The sequence below is a fragment of the Enhydra lutris genome, unplaced genomic scaffold (genome assembly GCF_002288905.1).
Source record: "Enhydra lutris kenyoni isolate GAN:26980312 unplaced genomic scaffold, ASM228890v2 scaffoldscaffold63, whole genome shotgun sequence".
Classification (NCBI taxonomy): domain Eukaryota; kingdom Metazoa; phylum Chordata; class Mammalia; order Carnivora; family Mustelidae; genus Enhydra; species Enhydra lutris.
In genome coordinates this window covers 9,378,850-9,397,104 of record NW_019154147.1, presented here as the reverse complement: position 1 = coordinate 9,397,104, position 18,255 = coordinate 9,378,850, and positions in this window count along the sequence as shown.

Sequence of the window (18,255 nt, the reverse complement as noted above, 5' to 3'; positions counted from 1 at the left end):
AATCTTCAGATTAAAGAAGCACAGTAAATCTAAGCATGATAAATAAAAATAAATTACATTTTTCTTCATGGCAGTGGAATTATATAAAATCTAAGGAAACCAAAATATCTTGTAGCAGGGGGGAGTAAATTATCAATAACAGAACAACCACCTAAATAGCAATGACATTTTAACAGTAACGTCAGAGGCTCGAAGGCATGAAATAATAGCTTCAAAGACTGAGGGAAAATAATCAGCAACTTAGAATTCTACTCTCAGCTACATTGAGGGGTGCAGGTGAAGGAAAGTGAGAAGTGGTTATTAGCGTTTGCCACCAGGAGAAGAAAGCAAAAATAATGCACTCACCGTGGGGCAAAGTACATACTTGGTGAGGCTAAATAAACATTGGCTCAAAGTATCAAAAAATAGAAGTAACGAATAATTTGGAGGGTATCGTTGAAAAACAAAATACTAGCAAACTATAATATGCAAGGTGGGCGGGTGACAGCTATCGGAATGAAAGCATTCTGAGCAGCCTGTCTCATGGCAAGTCACAGGTGCATGTTAACAAGCTAATGGCTGATGCTGTGATACATAGCAATAGAATTTATCATTTCCGAAGAGAAGATCAAAAATAAGGGAATAAAGTAAATGTTCACCCTAAAGAGAATGTTTCAAAACAAATGTGGTATCATGTTAAAATTTGATAGAGCTGGATACTGGGTACACAGAGTTTGTTATATCTGTCCTGGTCTCTACTCTTGTCTACATGTAGGAAATATTTTGTGGAAATAATAATTATTATCAGGATGATATTGAAAACCTAATCCTCAAGCAAAGGAGAAGGCAGAATCTAAAGAAAACCCTGATCGACACTGAAAGTGAAAATTCTCTTATTAATTACAATAGTAAAAAACTGGTATCAAGAAAAAATTTGATTATATTCTGTTTATCAAAGATATATCAAAAATATAATGAAAGAGTGAATGATAAAGGATGGAAGGATATATACCAACAAATATTAACTTTAAAAAGGCCATCATTTGACATAAGTGTCAGATAAAAGAATAATTAAGGTAAAAGATAATGTTGAAGATAAAGAGAGCACTACATAGTAATAAAAGGAAAAATCTGTCAGAAAGTTGTAATCATATGTGTACCTAACAATTTAGCCTCAAAACATATAAAGCAAGAATGGATGAAAAACAAAAAGAAATTTATGAATCGATATAGGGGAAGATTTTTAATATTCCTTTCTCAGAATTGACAGATTAAGCAGACCAAAAAATTGGTAATGGTAGAGACAATCTGAACACAATTAAGCTGATCGAAGGGACAGACGTGGAGTCCTGAGAATTAAAGAACACACATTTTCGAGTACACATAGAATATTTTAAATAAATTGATTGTATTATATGCTACCAATCAAGTCCCAACAAATGACAAAGAATTGATATCGTACAGACTACAACACAATAAAATTAAAAATCAAAAACAAAAAATGATTTAATATGCTTTGAAATTCTAAAAAATATTTCTAAGCAACCAATAAGTAAAGAAGAAATAATGCAATTTAACCAAAATATAACACAAGCATTAAATACTGAATCTGGAAAACTGCAAGAGGTATCCTGATAAATGTTTTCCGACAGGTTCTCTGGGTCGGGGGTGGTGTGTGTAAGTTTGCTGGGGGATGGGGATAGGGGGGTAGATGTGCAGTATTTGCCAACATCTGTATTATAAATGTCCCACCAGGTCGATTTCAAGCTATCAACATGAAGCGTAAAATGGGAAAGAAATACACACAATCAACTCTCACAAAGCAGGATGAGCTAGCTACGTTTGGTTCTGGCACATCTCTGTAAACAATTGAAATATATCTTCAAATGCATATATTAAACAAAGAAGAAAGGTCGAAGGTGATTTTACTTAGTATCTAAATCAAAGGTTAGAAAAAGAACAGCAGAGTAAATCCAAAAGAATTAGAAGGAAGGAAATAATAAAGATAAGAGCAGAAGTTAACATTACGAACAAAGACACAGTCAAGATTACAAAAGGGTGGTGGGGGGAGGGAATGGCTCTTGTGGAAGACAAATTAACTAGGCGAACATCTGGCTAACATGATCAAAAGAAGAGAAATTAAAATAACAATAAACAATGCTCCAAACAGAAAGAACCTAAGAGATGCAGTAGAAAAATAGAAGATAAAAATAAATGATGCCAACAAGCTTGAAAACTTAGATTAAAAGGGCAATTTTCTGGAAAAATACTCAGGACAAAACTGACTCAAGAAAAGGTATAAAATGTGAGCACACATGTTACCATCAAAGAAACAGAATCAATCCTTGTGGCCCCCTGCTGTGACTCTCCCTCAGTACATACAAACACAATGGCCAAGCCTGGTTGGTTTTACAGGTAAGCGCTGCCTTCAAGAAATGGATAATTTTAATATTGTAAAATTGCTTCAGAAAAATAGAAGGAAGAAAACTATCCAGCTCATTTTATGAGGCCATTAAGCCTTGAAACAAAACTGGAAAGGAAAACCGTAGTCCACTTTCATACACGAACAAAGAGAAAAGTGTATGACATAGACTATTATTTTAAAAATCTGGCAGTGCATTTTCGTAACTCATTGCAAATTAAGATTTACTCAAGAATGTAAAAAAATCCCTTCAACGATCAATTAATATAATCATCACATTAACAAATTAAAGAAGAAAAACCATTTCAATAGATGCAGAAAAAGCATTTACTACAATTAAAAAATCATTCCTGATTAATCTGAATGTACTTCCCCTAAATAAATAAATAAATCCTCTTAAGCAAACTAAGAATAGATGGGAACTCTCTTAGCTTAAAAGGACATCTTTCAAAAACCCACTGCAAATATCAAAATCACTAATCTTAAAAACATAAGAACATTCCCTTATTGTGCTTTCTTTCAATCTTTCAATGTTATATGTAGGTACGAGCTGACAAAATAAGAAAATAAGAGAAAAAGTTAAAGAGTGAAATGTTCATAGCAACCTTATTCATAACAGCCAAAATTTCAAAGCAATCCAAATATCTATCAACAGGAGAATGAATAAACAAGTTATAAACTAGCCACACAATGGAATGCTGTTCAGTCATAAAAGAACACATTGCTGGTGCTGGCAAGGACATGGATGGATCTTAAAATAACATCATGCTATGCAAAAGCAATTGATCTCAAAATAAAATATTCCATATGATTCCATTTATAGAAAGTTCGAGAATAGGAAACACTAACTATTAGCTGCAGAAACCTAAGTGCTGGTGGCCTACAAAATCAACGGTAGTTAGGGACCGATGGCACGGAGGAAGCTTTTGGGATTTTGGAGCGATGAGCTGTGTTCTATATCCTGATTGGTGGGTTGATTATAAAAACGTATGTAGTTGTCAAGGCTAATTGAACTGAATAATTAAGATCTGTGCGTTTCATTGTTTGGTAATTATATCTCAATTTTGAAAAGGACAACAGATACAAAAGGGTAACGATTGGGAAGAAGGGGATAATGTAATTGGTACATACAATGTGTTTATATAGAATATTTAAGGGAATCTACAAATAAATATTTGTACTAATAAGAAAGTTTAACGAGTTGCTAGAAATCAATATTACAAAAATCAATAGTTATTTTTAAAGGACATTATTAACCATAGCAATAAAAGCTTTTAAGGTGCCCAGAAATAAATCTAACAAATGGAGTGTAAGATTTTTATGGAGAAAGCCACAAAACCTTATCGGAGGGGGAAAGAAAAAAGGATTTACTATATTCATGGATGGGAGGGTCCAGTATTTTAAAGATTACAGTTTCACCCCAATTTGCCTATAAATTCAGTATTTTTTTTTCCCAGTAAAAATCTCAGTAGGGTTTTTCAAAGACCTGACAAGAACAAGCTAGAAAATTGCAAAGAAAAAGGAGGGGAGGAGGCTTCCGAAAGAGGAGGAGGAAAAGAAAAAGGGGGTTATCCTTTTGAATATTGGTATTCATCATAAAGCTATAGTAATTTAAACAGTGCGATATTGCCACGGGGAATAGAGAGCTTAGAAATAGAACCACTTAGCTATGGAAATTTGGAATATGACAGAGATGGCATTGTAAATCACTGGGCAAAGAATGAAAGCATTCAATAAATGATGCTCCGACATCACCATATAGAAAAAGAGAAATCCATATGCAAAAGGGTAAAATTGGATATCCACTCCCATATCAAGCACAAAAATCATATCAAGGTGAAAATCAAAACTTACGAAGAAAATATAGTGTGCTCACTTCAGCAGCACATATATTTAAAAAACTGTAGGAGAATATCTTGATGACATCTGCATTCTGTCATGTGATTTATGGTAACAAAAAAAACGTAAGCCATATTGAGAAAAGAAATACTGTAAATATAATTATATTAAACTAAAGGACCTCTGTGTACTAGGGCAATGACAAAAAGGAGGAAAAATTGCTACCGCAGGAAGGTGTTTATAACCTACATATAACTAATTTTATATAATTAGAATATAATAGAATTCCTTAAAAATTAAGCAATTGGATGACCAATTCCAAATCCAATTCCAAGAATGGGTGGGGCTACTGGGAAATGGGAAGTGTTCTACAGTGCTGGCATGGGTGCAAATTGGTAAAACTATTCGGAAGAACAATTCTGGAATAAGCTGTTTAAAAAAAAATGTTGAAGATGTTCTACCAACCAGAAATTTGGCTTCTAGATGTTTGCCATGGAGACGTACATGCAAAGACATATGTGCAAGACTGTTCATTGCAACATGGCTTGTAACAATAAAAAACTAGGGAAAAAACACAAGTGTTATCAAATTATATATTTTTCTAAATATAAAAAAAATCCCATGTGTATTTATTATGGCTGCATATGTATTTAGAGAAAGTACATACTGACACACAACAATATCAATACAGGGGTGGTGTATAGGAAACTTAAATCGCCTGGGTTGGAATCAAGGTTATCGGCTCCCTGTGGTCTTGGACAAGTTATTTAACCAATCTTTCTTCTTCTCCTCATCTATAAAATGGGGGATGATAATAGTATCTATGTCATATGTCTACAGTGGGCACTAAAGGAGCTAATGTATGCAAAGTGCTGAGAATAATGGCTAGCATTCAGTACATTTGCTGCTTTTATTACCATCATTATCATCATCATCAAGACAATGGTTACCACTAATGGGAGGGGAGGAGAAGTGCTGGAGGTGAATCTATAGCTTTATCTGTAAGGAAATATGGCTACATTAACATATACTAAACCCTAATCTAATATGAGTATGAGGCCAAGTGTACTTAGTGCATGATTATTTGCCAGATAACTTTCTGGGCTTTGCTGTGTATTTCAAAACCTTCATATATTAAAAGGTGTTTTGTTTTTTTTAAGTAAAAAGATGAGTCTGTGGAATATTATGGAGAAATGTTTAAGTTGTCTTGTATATTACATAGCATGAGAGGAAAATATTGTGGGGACATATTTTTGGACAAGTGCTTGACAGCCAAATCCTAGCAAACAAGTTACAAAGTTCACAATTAAAAGAAAGAAAAGCCAGGGAAGTCACAAGGAATTCTTCTCAAGAACATCAGAGATCTCAACATTTCAAAAAAGGTGCAGAAATACAGGGATGCCTGGGTGGCTCAGTGGGTTGAAGCCTCTGCCTTCGGCTCAGGTCGTGATCTCAGGGTCCTGGGATCGAGCCCCGCATGGGGCTCTCTGCTCAGCAGGGAGCCTGCTTCCCCCTCTCTCTCTACCTGCCTCTCTGCCTACTTGTGATCTCTGTCTGTCAGATAAATAATAAATAAAATCTTTAAAAAAAAAAAAGAAATACAGTTTCTAGAGAAGACATAAACAATAGTTCCTGCAAGTGCCAAAGAAATAATGTTAATTGATACAAGTATCCAAAAAATGTTTCCTGAGAGAACTATTATGGTAAGCTTGCAGAACATTTATTCATTTTTTAAATGAATATTTATTGAGCCTCAATTATGTATATGTATATGTTTGCTGTTTGTCTTTTTACCCCAGGGAGACCAGCTATTATTTCCTAAAAAGGAGGGAAATTGGAGTGCCTGGATAGTTCAGTTGGTTAAGCATCTGACTATTGATCTCAGCTCAGATCTTGATCTCAGGATCATGAGTTCAAGCCCCACATTGGACTCTAAGTTGGGTGTGGAGTCTACTTAACAACAAAATATGTTTTCTTTATGTACATATATCACAATAAATGGCTTTGCAGCTACAGTACTAGGAGAACATTACCCATCCACCAGAGTGCTTTCATTAGCAAGAAACAAGAGCCATCTAAATCTTAAATCGTGGGGGTTTGTTGTTATCTCATTAAGAAGAATTCTGAAGGAATGTAGTCCCAGGGTTGACTCAGTTGTTCAGCAACATCCACAATACTCAGATCCTTTCTGCCTCTCTGTTCTGTTGTCATGTGTGTCAGGAATATTCCACTCAAGGTTGCAAGGTGCTTGCAGCAATTATGTATCATGTCTTCTCACAACCAAGCTCAAAGTCAGGAACCAAGTCAGGGGAGCAGAACCCCTACTCATCTGCCATGTTATCAGGTAGAAAAACCTTTCCCAGAAGCCTACTTGAGGGAATTTTTTTCCACCTCCAAGCCCAGAACTGGGTCACTGGCCTTTCCCTAAACCATTCTTGGGAACTGAGGTTACCATAACTGCTTTAAGACTCATAACTAATTCATCACCTAGGACTGGAATCATCATCTTTTAGCCTATTACCCCTTGTACCTGAGCAAAACCTAAGTTATGTTATCAAAGAGGAAAGCCACAGAAGGAAAGTGAGCAACTCTTAACTAATGAAAGAGGCAAAAGCAAGCAATAGAGAAAACACAAACCTACACCTCATCTACCCACTTTTCTCCAGTAAGACGTGTGGCTTACAGCAGACACTATTATCTGTTTGTGATAGTTATTACCAACTTCTTTCTTACCAGCAGAGTCAGATTTGCTCATTCTTATGTTCCTGGACCCAATTCCAGTATAGGAGTGAGGAGTGGTTCCATGAGACCAACCAAGTCTTAGCTCAAGATCTCAAGGTCAGGTGTCTGAGAATTCAACTCAGTTCTAACACTGTCTACCCAGAGACAGCATCAGATCCCACAGATTAAGGGGTTCAGCCCTAAAAGACTGCTCGACATCCCTCACTTGAAATGCCAACCACAAGCCTCAGGCTGTTACCTGTGCTTCTGGATGACCAACTACACACAGGAGGTTCCAATAACCTTAGATGTGATTAATTTGCTAAGGCAGTTCACAGAACCGAGGGAAACACTTTCTTACATTGACAAATTCATTAAATGATATGAACCAACAGCCGGATGAAGACATATAGAAGAGGAGATCCCAAACAAAGGAGCTTCCCTCTTGGGGTTTGTTTGTTTGTTTGTTTGTTTTAAGATTTTATTTACTTACTTATTTGAGAGAGAGAAAGAGGGAGGGATAAGGAGAAACAGACTCCACGCTGAGGACAGAGGCCGATGCAGGGCTCTATTCCAGGACCTTGAGATCCTGATCTGAACCAAAATCAAGAGGAAGGCACTCAACCAACTGAGTCACCCAAGTACCCCTCCTTTTGGGGTTTTTAAGGAGGCTTCATTACAGAGTCATAATTGACTAAGTCTTTGGCCACTGACTGATTCAACCTCCTGTCCTGTCCCCCTAAAAGTTCTAGGCTTCTAATCACAGGGTTGGTTCTCCTGGAAACCAGCCCCCAAGCTTATATATAGCCACCCTTAAAGTTAACATTAAGTAAATCATTAACATAGAAAGACACCTTAACAACTCTCAGCATTTAGAAAATTCCAAGGGTTTGGGACTCTGTGAGCCAGGAACTATGGAGGAAAACCAAATAGACTTCACCCAGATGACCACAGTATATTGCTTACATACCATAACATCACTTTTATGCTTTGAGCACCCAAATGTTTTCCAGACATTGGGCCTCTTTATGGACCATGGGTGAATCTTCATTGGTCAACACTCACCCAAGTAATTCATTCCCTTTGCCCATGACCAGTATAGGGATGGGAATGTGACCTGACGGGAAGTTCTCAGAGGAGCCTCTGGACAGGGACAGAAAAAAAGGAGGTCCCCTTTCTAGACTGGGGACACTGCTGTGGGGATATCTTGGCTGTAACTCTGGCAGCCATCTTGCAACCATGAGGGATGTCAGGCTTTAGCTACCATAGCAAGAATAGGACCTGGATGTTATTGTTGACTTTTTAAATCAATCAACCTATTAGCAAGTCTACCCCTAAACTCCTTATCATGGAAGATAATAAATTTTCTTCTTTGTTTAGGCCATTTTTAGTTTGATTCTTTGGCACATGCTGTCAAATCATCCCAATGGCATACTCTTTTGAAAATGTAAAGCCAACAATTTAAAGAGAGATTTTTTAGACCTAGATAAATAAGAAACGAACAAGAGCACCTCTGGCTGCTTTAAACTGGTTTGAATCCACGTGTTCAGAATGACCAAGTATCACGATACTTAAGGAAAACCTTCTACTAAGCATTTCCTCTGTGTAAGGCACTTTTATGAGCCCTGTGATGAAGCAGCGATTGAGCAAGCAGGCTAGGAACACAAGAAAATATGGAAATGCATGATCCTTAAATTCAAGGAGCTTATGCTACAGTTGGAGGAAAAGTTCATTTGACAGTAAAAATTCTAAATTATATATCAGTTTTAAAGAAGTGGTCCCATTATGTTCAAAGATAGTAGCTATTATCCTTCAAGTAATAAATTGTACCATCATTCAATAATACATCAAATATTAGAATCCCTTTCCACACAAAAATCTCTAGATCCGAAAGTACATTAGAAAAACCTTTAATTTCAGAAGATCAATCCTTCTTTTGAAATAGCAACCGACATCTGAACAGATTTACTTTACCCCTGAGCAAGCTGAAAATTCATACAGAGAGACATCGTGCCCAATTTTTTTACTTAGAGCATTTTTATCATTTATGAATGATTGTCATAGACCTGGAATTAGTGGAGCCTAGATTAATGAGTCTTTGCTGTATTTGCATGGGAGTATGGTGATATCTGATTTGATAGTTTATCTTCAAAATCCACTGAGGAAAAGAAAGCCACCACAGAGATGGTAGAGAGCACGTTGACCTGTTCATACTTGATATAGTACATTTTGGTATTTATGGAGAGAGCGCCCAAGGCAAGGAGGAATCTAAGTAGTGATAAGTGTGCATTTGCCTTCGTGGGGACCCTGAGGGAGATGAAGAGTGCTAAGCCTTGGCAGGAAAGCAGCAACACAGATATAAAATACTTCAGCTCTGAATGTGTCTACCAGAGCATAAATTTATTAAAACCCCATTTTAGACCATAAAGCAAATGCATCAATAAAGCACCAGCTCCCACTAGCTAAATCAGGTTTGTTTTGTGTTTTGTTGTAGTTTTTTTTTTTTTTTTTTTTTTTTTTTTTTTTTTGTAAAAGTATGAGTGGTTTATCAACCCTGGCTTTAAAAGACGCATCTCAAGTGCCAAGTTGATGGTTGGTTTTGGTAGAGTTGGTGTGCTATGAAATACAGAATGGCCAAGTCATGGCCTTCTGCCTAAAACCACTTGAAAGCCTTTCTCTAAGGCCGAGGGTTCCATTTTCCCCTGGAAAAACCAGAAAGGACCAGCATGGCCTGTAAATAGAAGCTCTTCATTAATGGTCATTTCTGCTGAATCCCAACTGGGAGAGTTTGTCTGGATGGGACAGAAAAGGGGAAAGGCAGGTGGAGGATAAGAGAAGCTACAAGGTACCGGGAGGGGTCTTTCACCTTCTAAAACTTCCTCTTTATCAGACTGATTACTGTCTGCAAGAGCTGTCTTCCCTCCACTTTTCATGGAATCCTGCAGTCCTGGAGGAAGGTGTTACTATGTTGATTATTTACATGAACGCATCTCAATGTCAAGATCGTGAAAGACAGGGAAAGATGGAGAAACTGTCACAAATGGGTGGAGACTGAGGACACATGATAGCTAAATGCAATGTGGCATCCTGGATTGAATCCCAGAGGAGAGAAAGGACATGAGTGGAGAGACTGGGGAAATTAGAATAATGCGTCTAGTTAATTGCACCGTACTGTGTTAATGTCTTCTTTCTAAACAGTTCATCTTTATCTTTCCTGGACATTAAGATTTACTACCTAAGGCTACGTTTAAAAGTAAAACATGCTCAAGAAATTATTTTCTGTGTGACAGAAACGCAGCGTGTTTTTCTCCAGTGTAAGCAGTGATGGTCGCAGAACAGGTCTCCGCTACTGAACATGATATCTGAAGAAATACCTAACCTTGATCTTGAAAGAAATCCAGGGAACTCACAGGACTATTTCAAGGGAAATATGATGTCCAGTATTGTCCATATGCTCATTGTCTCTTGAGAAAGACCAGCAGGGCATGAGGAGAAAATTGAAGGGTATCACTGGCAACACTATTACTCCCTACCTGCTTTATACATGCCAGCCTATTCACCAGCAGTGACCTGAGAAGGGGCTAGACTTTGGGAAAGCCAAGAGGCAGCGTGAGGAGGTTACAAGGAATTCAGAGATATAGTCTCTGAGTTCAAAGCCTTATGTATATAAGGACAGCCATCCTTCCTCCCATATTTTATAGCCCAAGTTTCCACGTGAGATTTCATTTGGGAAAAAGGTCTATTTGAGTTTGGCCATGGTGTAGTGGGGGTGGGGGAGAACCTTCTTTTTCAACTTCGGTTATGAAAAATATCAAATATACCCAAAAATAGAATGGAGTGAATCCCCATGTACCCATCATTTGGCTTCAATGACTATCGAGACATGGCCATTATGATCTCATTTATGCCATAATCACTGCCCCACCATCTGCTCCCACAAGATTATTTTGTGGTAAATCTCCATCAGACATCACATCATTATATCTGTAAATATTTCTGTATGCATCTCTAAAAGATCTTATTTTTGTGAAAAAAATATATAACCACATTATGCTAAGTGAAATAAACCAACCACAAAAAGACAAATATTCTATGATTCCACGCATATGGCACACTTGGCCAAAATTATAGAGACAGAAAGGAGAATGGGGGTTGCCAGGGGCTGGGAAAAAGGGGGAAGTTGGGGATTAGTATTTAATGGGTACAGAGTTTCAGTTTTGCAAGATCAAAAGAGCTGTCACATCAATGGTGGTGATCATTGCACAACATTATAAATGTATCTATTGGCACCAAACTGTACACTTAAAAATGGTTGAGTTGGTTAATTTTGTTATGTGTGTTTTACCACACACACACATACAAAAGAACAAAAACAATTAAAAAAAAACAACAACACAACCACAGTAGCTTTCTCATACTGAAAAAATTAACAATAATGCCTCCTCACATAGCCTGGGAGTGTTTGAATTTCCCCAATTACTCATAAATTTGTTGTTTTTCTTTTTTTTTTTTTTTTACAGTTTGTTTAAACAAGATTCACACTTTGCATTTGGTTTTTATGTCTCTTAATCATCATATAATCTAAAGGTCTGCAGATATTTTCATTTTATGGGTTTAACTGATTACATCCTTGTGGTGTCATTTAACACATTCTTTGGGCTATATGTTTTTCTTCTGGTGACCCCACCCCCAACACATTCTTCATGCTAGTGTCTGTTCTGGCCCTGTTATGCTGAGCATGACAGGAATTTGGTTCATTGCTATAGTCTTATTTTGGTCCACTTGAGATCTGCACTCCCATCTTCCCAATGGAAATCATCTCCAATCTCAATGAGATGGTCCAAAACAGAGCTATCTTTTCTGCCCCCCACTATCAAACCTTCAGTGCTTCCTGTGTTCTTTTCTCCTCAGTGAATGGAACCACCATCTGCACAGACATCCAAGCCACAAGCATGGGCACCATCTTGGACCGCTCCTTCTCCTACACCTCCTAAACCATCTGTTCCAAGCACTGTCAATTCTACCTGATCCATCACCCACACCAACACTCCAGGTGATGCCGGTGGTATCTATTACCTGGATCTTACCTGGAATTTCTTCTCTGGATGACTAGAACAGTCTCCTGGCTGGTTTTCCTATTAAAATCCTCACTGTATGGCACATTACTTTCATTCTTCATCTAGAATGGTCTTCCTAAAACAAATCTGATTACACGGCCCTGCTATCTAGAACCCTTCAACAGCTCTTCATTGCTAGGGTAAAATCCAAACTGTTAGACATGGAAAGCCCTTCAAGGTTTGGACCCTTCCTTCCTTTCAAGACTCACTTCTCCCCTAGCTCCTCTATTACCCCTCCCACTACACCCCTGTCATTGAGGGCTCCTTCTGGGAATCTCTAGATAGGCCTCCAGGCTCTCATCCCTCTTCTTGCTACTCTTGAATCCTGTTCCCCTCACCTGCCTAAATCCTACTTGTGCTAGGATTTCTGCTGTGATGTTCCTCCTGTTCCCTTGGCTGTAATCCCCCAAGGATGGTGTTGGTGGCCCCTCGTCTGTCTTATCGTAACCCCCAGACTCAGCCTTAACAGCACTATTTGTATCTCTCACCACCCAGAAATCTCCCTAAGAATATGTCTTGATACTTTTATGTGCTCAGGACAAGTGGCTAGGCACGTAGTTGACTAAATTGATAAAGGAGTAAAGGAATAAATGAATCAATCAATAGATGACTGAAAACTCCACATGTAAATGATCTAAGCACCCCACAGGCAAGCTAGAGAATTCTGATTTTCAAAAATTCCCATCTTTTAACCATCTACTATAAACTACTCAGATTTATCCAATACTGAGCCATTTTCCCTTTAACTTGCACCATAGGACTTTTTAATGCAGCACAGGAAAATTATCTTCAAAGCATTTCCCAAATAAATAATGAAGTTAGAACACAGGGCATAGAATTTTATGATAAAGCTATTAGTTAACATGTTCCTAGTTTCTGATAACCATCCTGTAGTACAAGAGATTATGAATCTTGAGGACATTTTGGAAACAATCTCTTAAAGCAATAAGATCCGGGGGACGGGGGAGGGGGGGCAAGATTAGTGGAGGAGTGGGAGATCTAAATATCATCAGGTCCCAGGAATTCAGCTAGACAGTTATCAAACCGTTCTGAACACCGACAAACTCAACAGGAGATCGAAGAGTAGAAGAGCAGCAATTCTAGGAAGAGAAAGGCCACCACTTTCTGGAAGGTAGGACGTGCGGAGAAGTAAATCCAAGGTGATATTTGGGATGGTAGACCATGGCGGGTGTCGGAGGTGGCTCCTGGCAAGTGATAGAGCAGCAGAGCACAAAATCAGAACTTTTAGAAGTCTGCTCCACTGAGGGACATGGCTCCAGAAGCTAAGTGGGGGGAGGAGCCCTTGTGGGGACAGTGTGGTCTCAGGACCCACAGGGTCACAGAAAGACAGGGGGTGTCTGAGTGTGGCAGAGCTGCCAGGTATCAGAACGGGGAAACCAGTGGCAGAGACAGAGCTGAGGAGGGGCTCTCTGCTCAGAGTTGCCTTAAACCGTGATCCACAGCACAGTCAGACCACTCCTCTTCAAGCAGGGACCCCACAAGTGGCAGATCCATAGAGACCCCCTCCTTCCTCCTCGGGAGGAACGGTGCTAGAGTGTGGCAGGAATATACTGGGTTTGGAGACTCCAAATGGGACTGAGCGCCAGAGACAGAAATGCTCAGTCACAGGCTGGGTAAGCATGGAGTGCTGCTGGAGACCAGGGAGACGGGAGGGAGTGACTGCTTTTCTCTGAGGTGCACTGAGGAGTGGGGCCCTGAGCACTTGACTCCTCAGGCCAGAGACTGGGAGGCCACCATCTTCATTCCCATCCTCCAGAGCTCTACAGAAAGCTTTCAGGGAACAAAAGCTCCAAGAGCGAACCTGAGCAGATTACTTAGCCTGGCCGCTGGCAAGGGTGGTGCAATTCTGCCTCAGGCAAAGACATTTAAGAATTACGGCAACAGGCCCATTACCCAGAAGAGCTGCAAGAACACCCAGCCAAGACCAAGTTCACCGGTCCATGAGAACTGTGGAACTCCAAAGGGGGAGACCCTCCTACACTGTTGGTGGGAATGCAAGCTGGTGCAGCCACTCTGGAGAACAGTATGGAGGTTCCTCAAAAAGTCGAAAATAGAGCTACCCTATGACCCAGCAATTGCACTACTGGGTATTTACCCTAAAGATACAAACTTTAGTGATCTGAAGGGGCACGTGTACCCGAATGTTTATAGCAGCAATGTCCACAATATCCAAACTATGGAAAGAATCTAGATGTCCATCAACAGGTGAATGGATAAAGAAGATGTGATATATATATATATACACACAATGGAATACTCTGCATCCATCAAAAAATGAAATCTTGCCATTTGCAATGACATGGATGGAACTAGAGGGTATTATGCTGAGTGAAATAAGTCAATCATATCATAATTATCATATTATCTCTCTGATATGAGGAATTTGAGAGGCAAGGCAGAGGTCATGGGGGGGTAGGGAGGGAAAAAATGAAACACGATGGGATCAGGAGGGAGGGAGAAAAACCATAAGAGACTTTTAATCTCAGGAAACAAACTGAGGATTGTTGAGGGGTGGGGAGGTAGGGATAGGGTGGTGGGGTTACGGACATTGGGGAGTGTATGTGCTATGGTGAGTGCTGTGAATTGTGTAAGACTGATGATTCACAGACCTGTACCCCTGAAACAAAAAATACATTTTGTGTTAATTTTTAAAAAACCACTGGGGTGCCCGGGTGGCTCAGTGGGTTAAAGCCTCTGCCTTCGGCTCGGGTCATGATCCCAGAGTCCTGGGATCGAGCCCCACACCGGGGTCCCTGCTCAGCGGTGAGTCTGCTTCCCCCTGCCCCCCGCCTGCCTCTCTGCCTACTTGTGATCTCTCTCTGTCAAATGAATAAATAAAATCTTTTTAAAAAATTAAAAATTTAAAAATTTAAGAAATTAAAAAACCACTAAGACGCAATATTAAATTTTCTTTCCAAAAACCAAAAGTATGCAATATTCTGCTCTTAAGAGGCTATTCCCATTAATGTGACATTTCTGTGGCTATTTATAATGCATTTCTGTCTGTAAAAGAAAACACACTGTAGGTCTTTTGTTTTTTAAGATTTTCTTTATTTATTTGACAAAGAGATCACAAGTAGGCAGAGAGGCAGGCAGAGAGAGAGGGAGAAGCAGGCTCCCCACTGAGTAGAGAGTCTGATGCGGGGCTCGATCCCAGGACCCTGAGATCATGACCTGAGCTGAAGGAAGAGGCTTAACCCACTGAGCCACCCAGGTGCCTCACACTGAGGGTCCTTTTAAAACTAGCAGTATACATAAAACATTTTTTATATTTTAAGAAAATGTCTATATTTCTAATGTACTCCCTCTTAACAGGCTCAGACCCTCTTTTGATTTGTCAGTAATGCCCCCATAATTCTTTGGTGACTGTCCTAGAGTGAGGGTCATTCTACCACCCCTCCTGCGGCCGCTCTGGGGCTCAAGGAAATATAAAGGAGAGACCAGCAAAGCCTGCAAGCATAGAAAATGCTATCTACCTTATGATGGCCACTGTCACCCTAGGAGATGATGAGGTTATCTCCCAAACCCAGTTCTAAGAGATAAACATTGATAATTTACATATGGTTATTACATCCCTCCTTGATCTCCCTCTCTTTACCATCACAATGCATATTCCATAAGAATATGATGAAGACTAGGACAAGCAAACCTACAAATTCCCTCATGAAGTCCCAGCCTCAAATCCTATACCCCCATAGGATTTGATTTTTAGCAGAATTTTTTTTTTTATTTATAACTGACAGTTCCTCAAATGAAAACCGTACTTTTTACACACGCAATTTCATTTGGTCAATTGTGCCCACACCTACAAAACTCTGACACAGCGAGCACCAGGAACCATGCAAGCAGTAGGAAATGCAAAGACTAAAATGCATTTATTAACTGAATGAGGCCCTGCCTAAGCTGGGCTGTTTGTATAGATATATGTCAATGGAGACATTAAAAGTTCTTTTAGAGCAAACAGCAGCTTTCTTTCTTTCTCTTTCTTTTTTTTTTTTTTTTAAAGAAAAACATTACCTGTTTCATTTTATTTAAACTGACTGGAGAGTGTAATTTTCTGTTTAATTTCAATGGGAGTTGCTACGCCTGCTCCTGTCCTAGCTCATACACATACTCGAAGGCAGATACAGACAGTATATCCATAAGGAGCCTCATCTATGTCAGAAGCTCTCACTGTGTGTCGGCCAGTTGGCACTTGAAAAGCACCTTCTACGTAAGGTTGTTCCCAATTTTTAGCTTGAGCAAAAACAATAGCTATAAACACCCAAGCATCTGTGGGAAAAGGCTAGCAGGAAAGAGGAGGGAAAGCAGGTTTGCTCTCATTAATCACAACCAAAGAAACAGCAGAGCCTAAAGGCATCCTAAAAGATAAGCCAAGGGGTGCCTGGGAGATTCGGTCCATTAAGTGGCTGCCTTCAGCTCAGGTCATGATCCCAGGGTCTTGGGATCGAGACCTACATCAGGCTCCTTGCTCAGCGGGGAGCCTGATGCTCCCTTTCCCTCTGTGCTCTCTCTCTAATAAATAAATAAAATCTTTAAACAAAAACAAAGAAACAAAAAAGTGATGAGCTAAATTGGAGGCATCCAGGTGGCTCAGTCAGTTAAGCAACTGACTCTTGGTTTTGGCTCAGGTTGTGATCTCAGGGTCCTGGAATCAAGCCCCGCATCAGGCTCTCTGCTTGGCAGGGAGTCTGCTTCCCCCTCTCCCTCTGCTCCTCCTCTCTCTCTCTCTTTCTCTCTCACTCTTAGAAATAAATAAAACCTTGGGGCATCTGGGTGGCTCAGTGGGTTAAAGCCTCTGCCTTCAGTTCAGGTCCTCTGTCTTCAGCTCAGGTCATGATCTCAGGGTCCTGGGATCAAGCCCCACATCGGGCTCTCTGCTCAGTGGGGAGCCTGCTTCCTCCCTCTCTCTCTGCCTGCCTCTCTGCCTACTTGTGATCTCTGTCTGTCAGATAAATAAATAAAATCTTTAAAAAAAAAAAAAAGATTTGTTCTTTTTTTTTTTTTTTTTTTTTAAACATTTTTTTTTTTTTTTATTATTTATTTGAGAGAGAGAGAGAGACAGTGAGAGAGAGCATGAGCGAGGAGAAGGTCAGAGGGAGAAGCAGACTCCCCATGGAGCTGGGAGCCCGATGCGGGACTTGATCCCGGAACTCCAGGATCATGACCTGAGCCGAAGGCAGTTGCTCAACCAACTGAGCCACCCAGGCGCCCAGATTTGTTCTTTTTGTTTACACTGCTTCTTGATCACAGTAACAATGATTACTTAAACGTCAACTTTTTTATGCTTTCATTATACATCACCATTTTTTTATGTAATATCTGTTATTCTTAAAGTCTTTGTTGTAATTTATTTCCAGTGAGCAGGACATTTTCAGGTCTTTTCCGCCCCCACCCCCACCCCAGGACCAGCACAACATGAGGTATATTTTCTGAGGCCCCAAATGTATCTAAAAATGTCTCTGTCTCATTTGCACGTAAAACCATACTGGCTTTGGGTGCCTGAGTGGCTCAGTCAGTTAAATGTCTGACTCTTGGTTTCAGCTCAGGTCGTGATTTTAGGGTTGTGGGATCGATCCCCACTTTGGGCTCTGTGCTTGGTGTGGAGTCTGTTAAAGATTCTCTCTCTCTCTTTCTCTGCCCTCCCCCCCCCCCGCTCATGCTCGCTCTCTCTCTCTCCCTCTCTCTCTCAAATAAATAAGTAAATCTTAAAAAAAAAAATACTGGCTTGATATAAAATACTTAGGTTACTTTTTATCCCTGCAGAATTATATTTTAAGCTTCATTTTCTTCTGGGAAGAAGAAAATTTCCTACATTTAAATTCCTTGAAATTAAAATTTTAATTCAGATAATCTAGGTCTCTTTTCACCAAATTTGCCTGACATTAATTTTGCCCTTTCATTTAAATACCTAGATCTTTTTCTGGTTTAAAAAAAAATCATGCATAATTTCTTTCATTATTGTTTCTCTTTGCCTGCTGTGTTCTTTCTTCCCAGAAGTACTTTTGTGTATATATGCAATTTCTTGATTTTCTCTTCAGAGCATCTCTCTTCTCTAACACTTCATATATTATTTAAATCAATAGACTTTTTATAAAGGTTTTAGGTTTTCATAAGTGACTCTTAATCTCACAAAACAAACTGAGGGTTAATGGG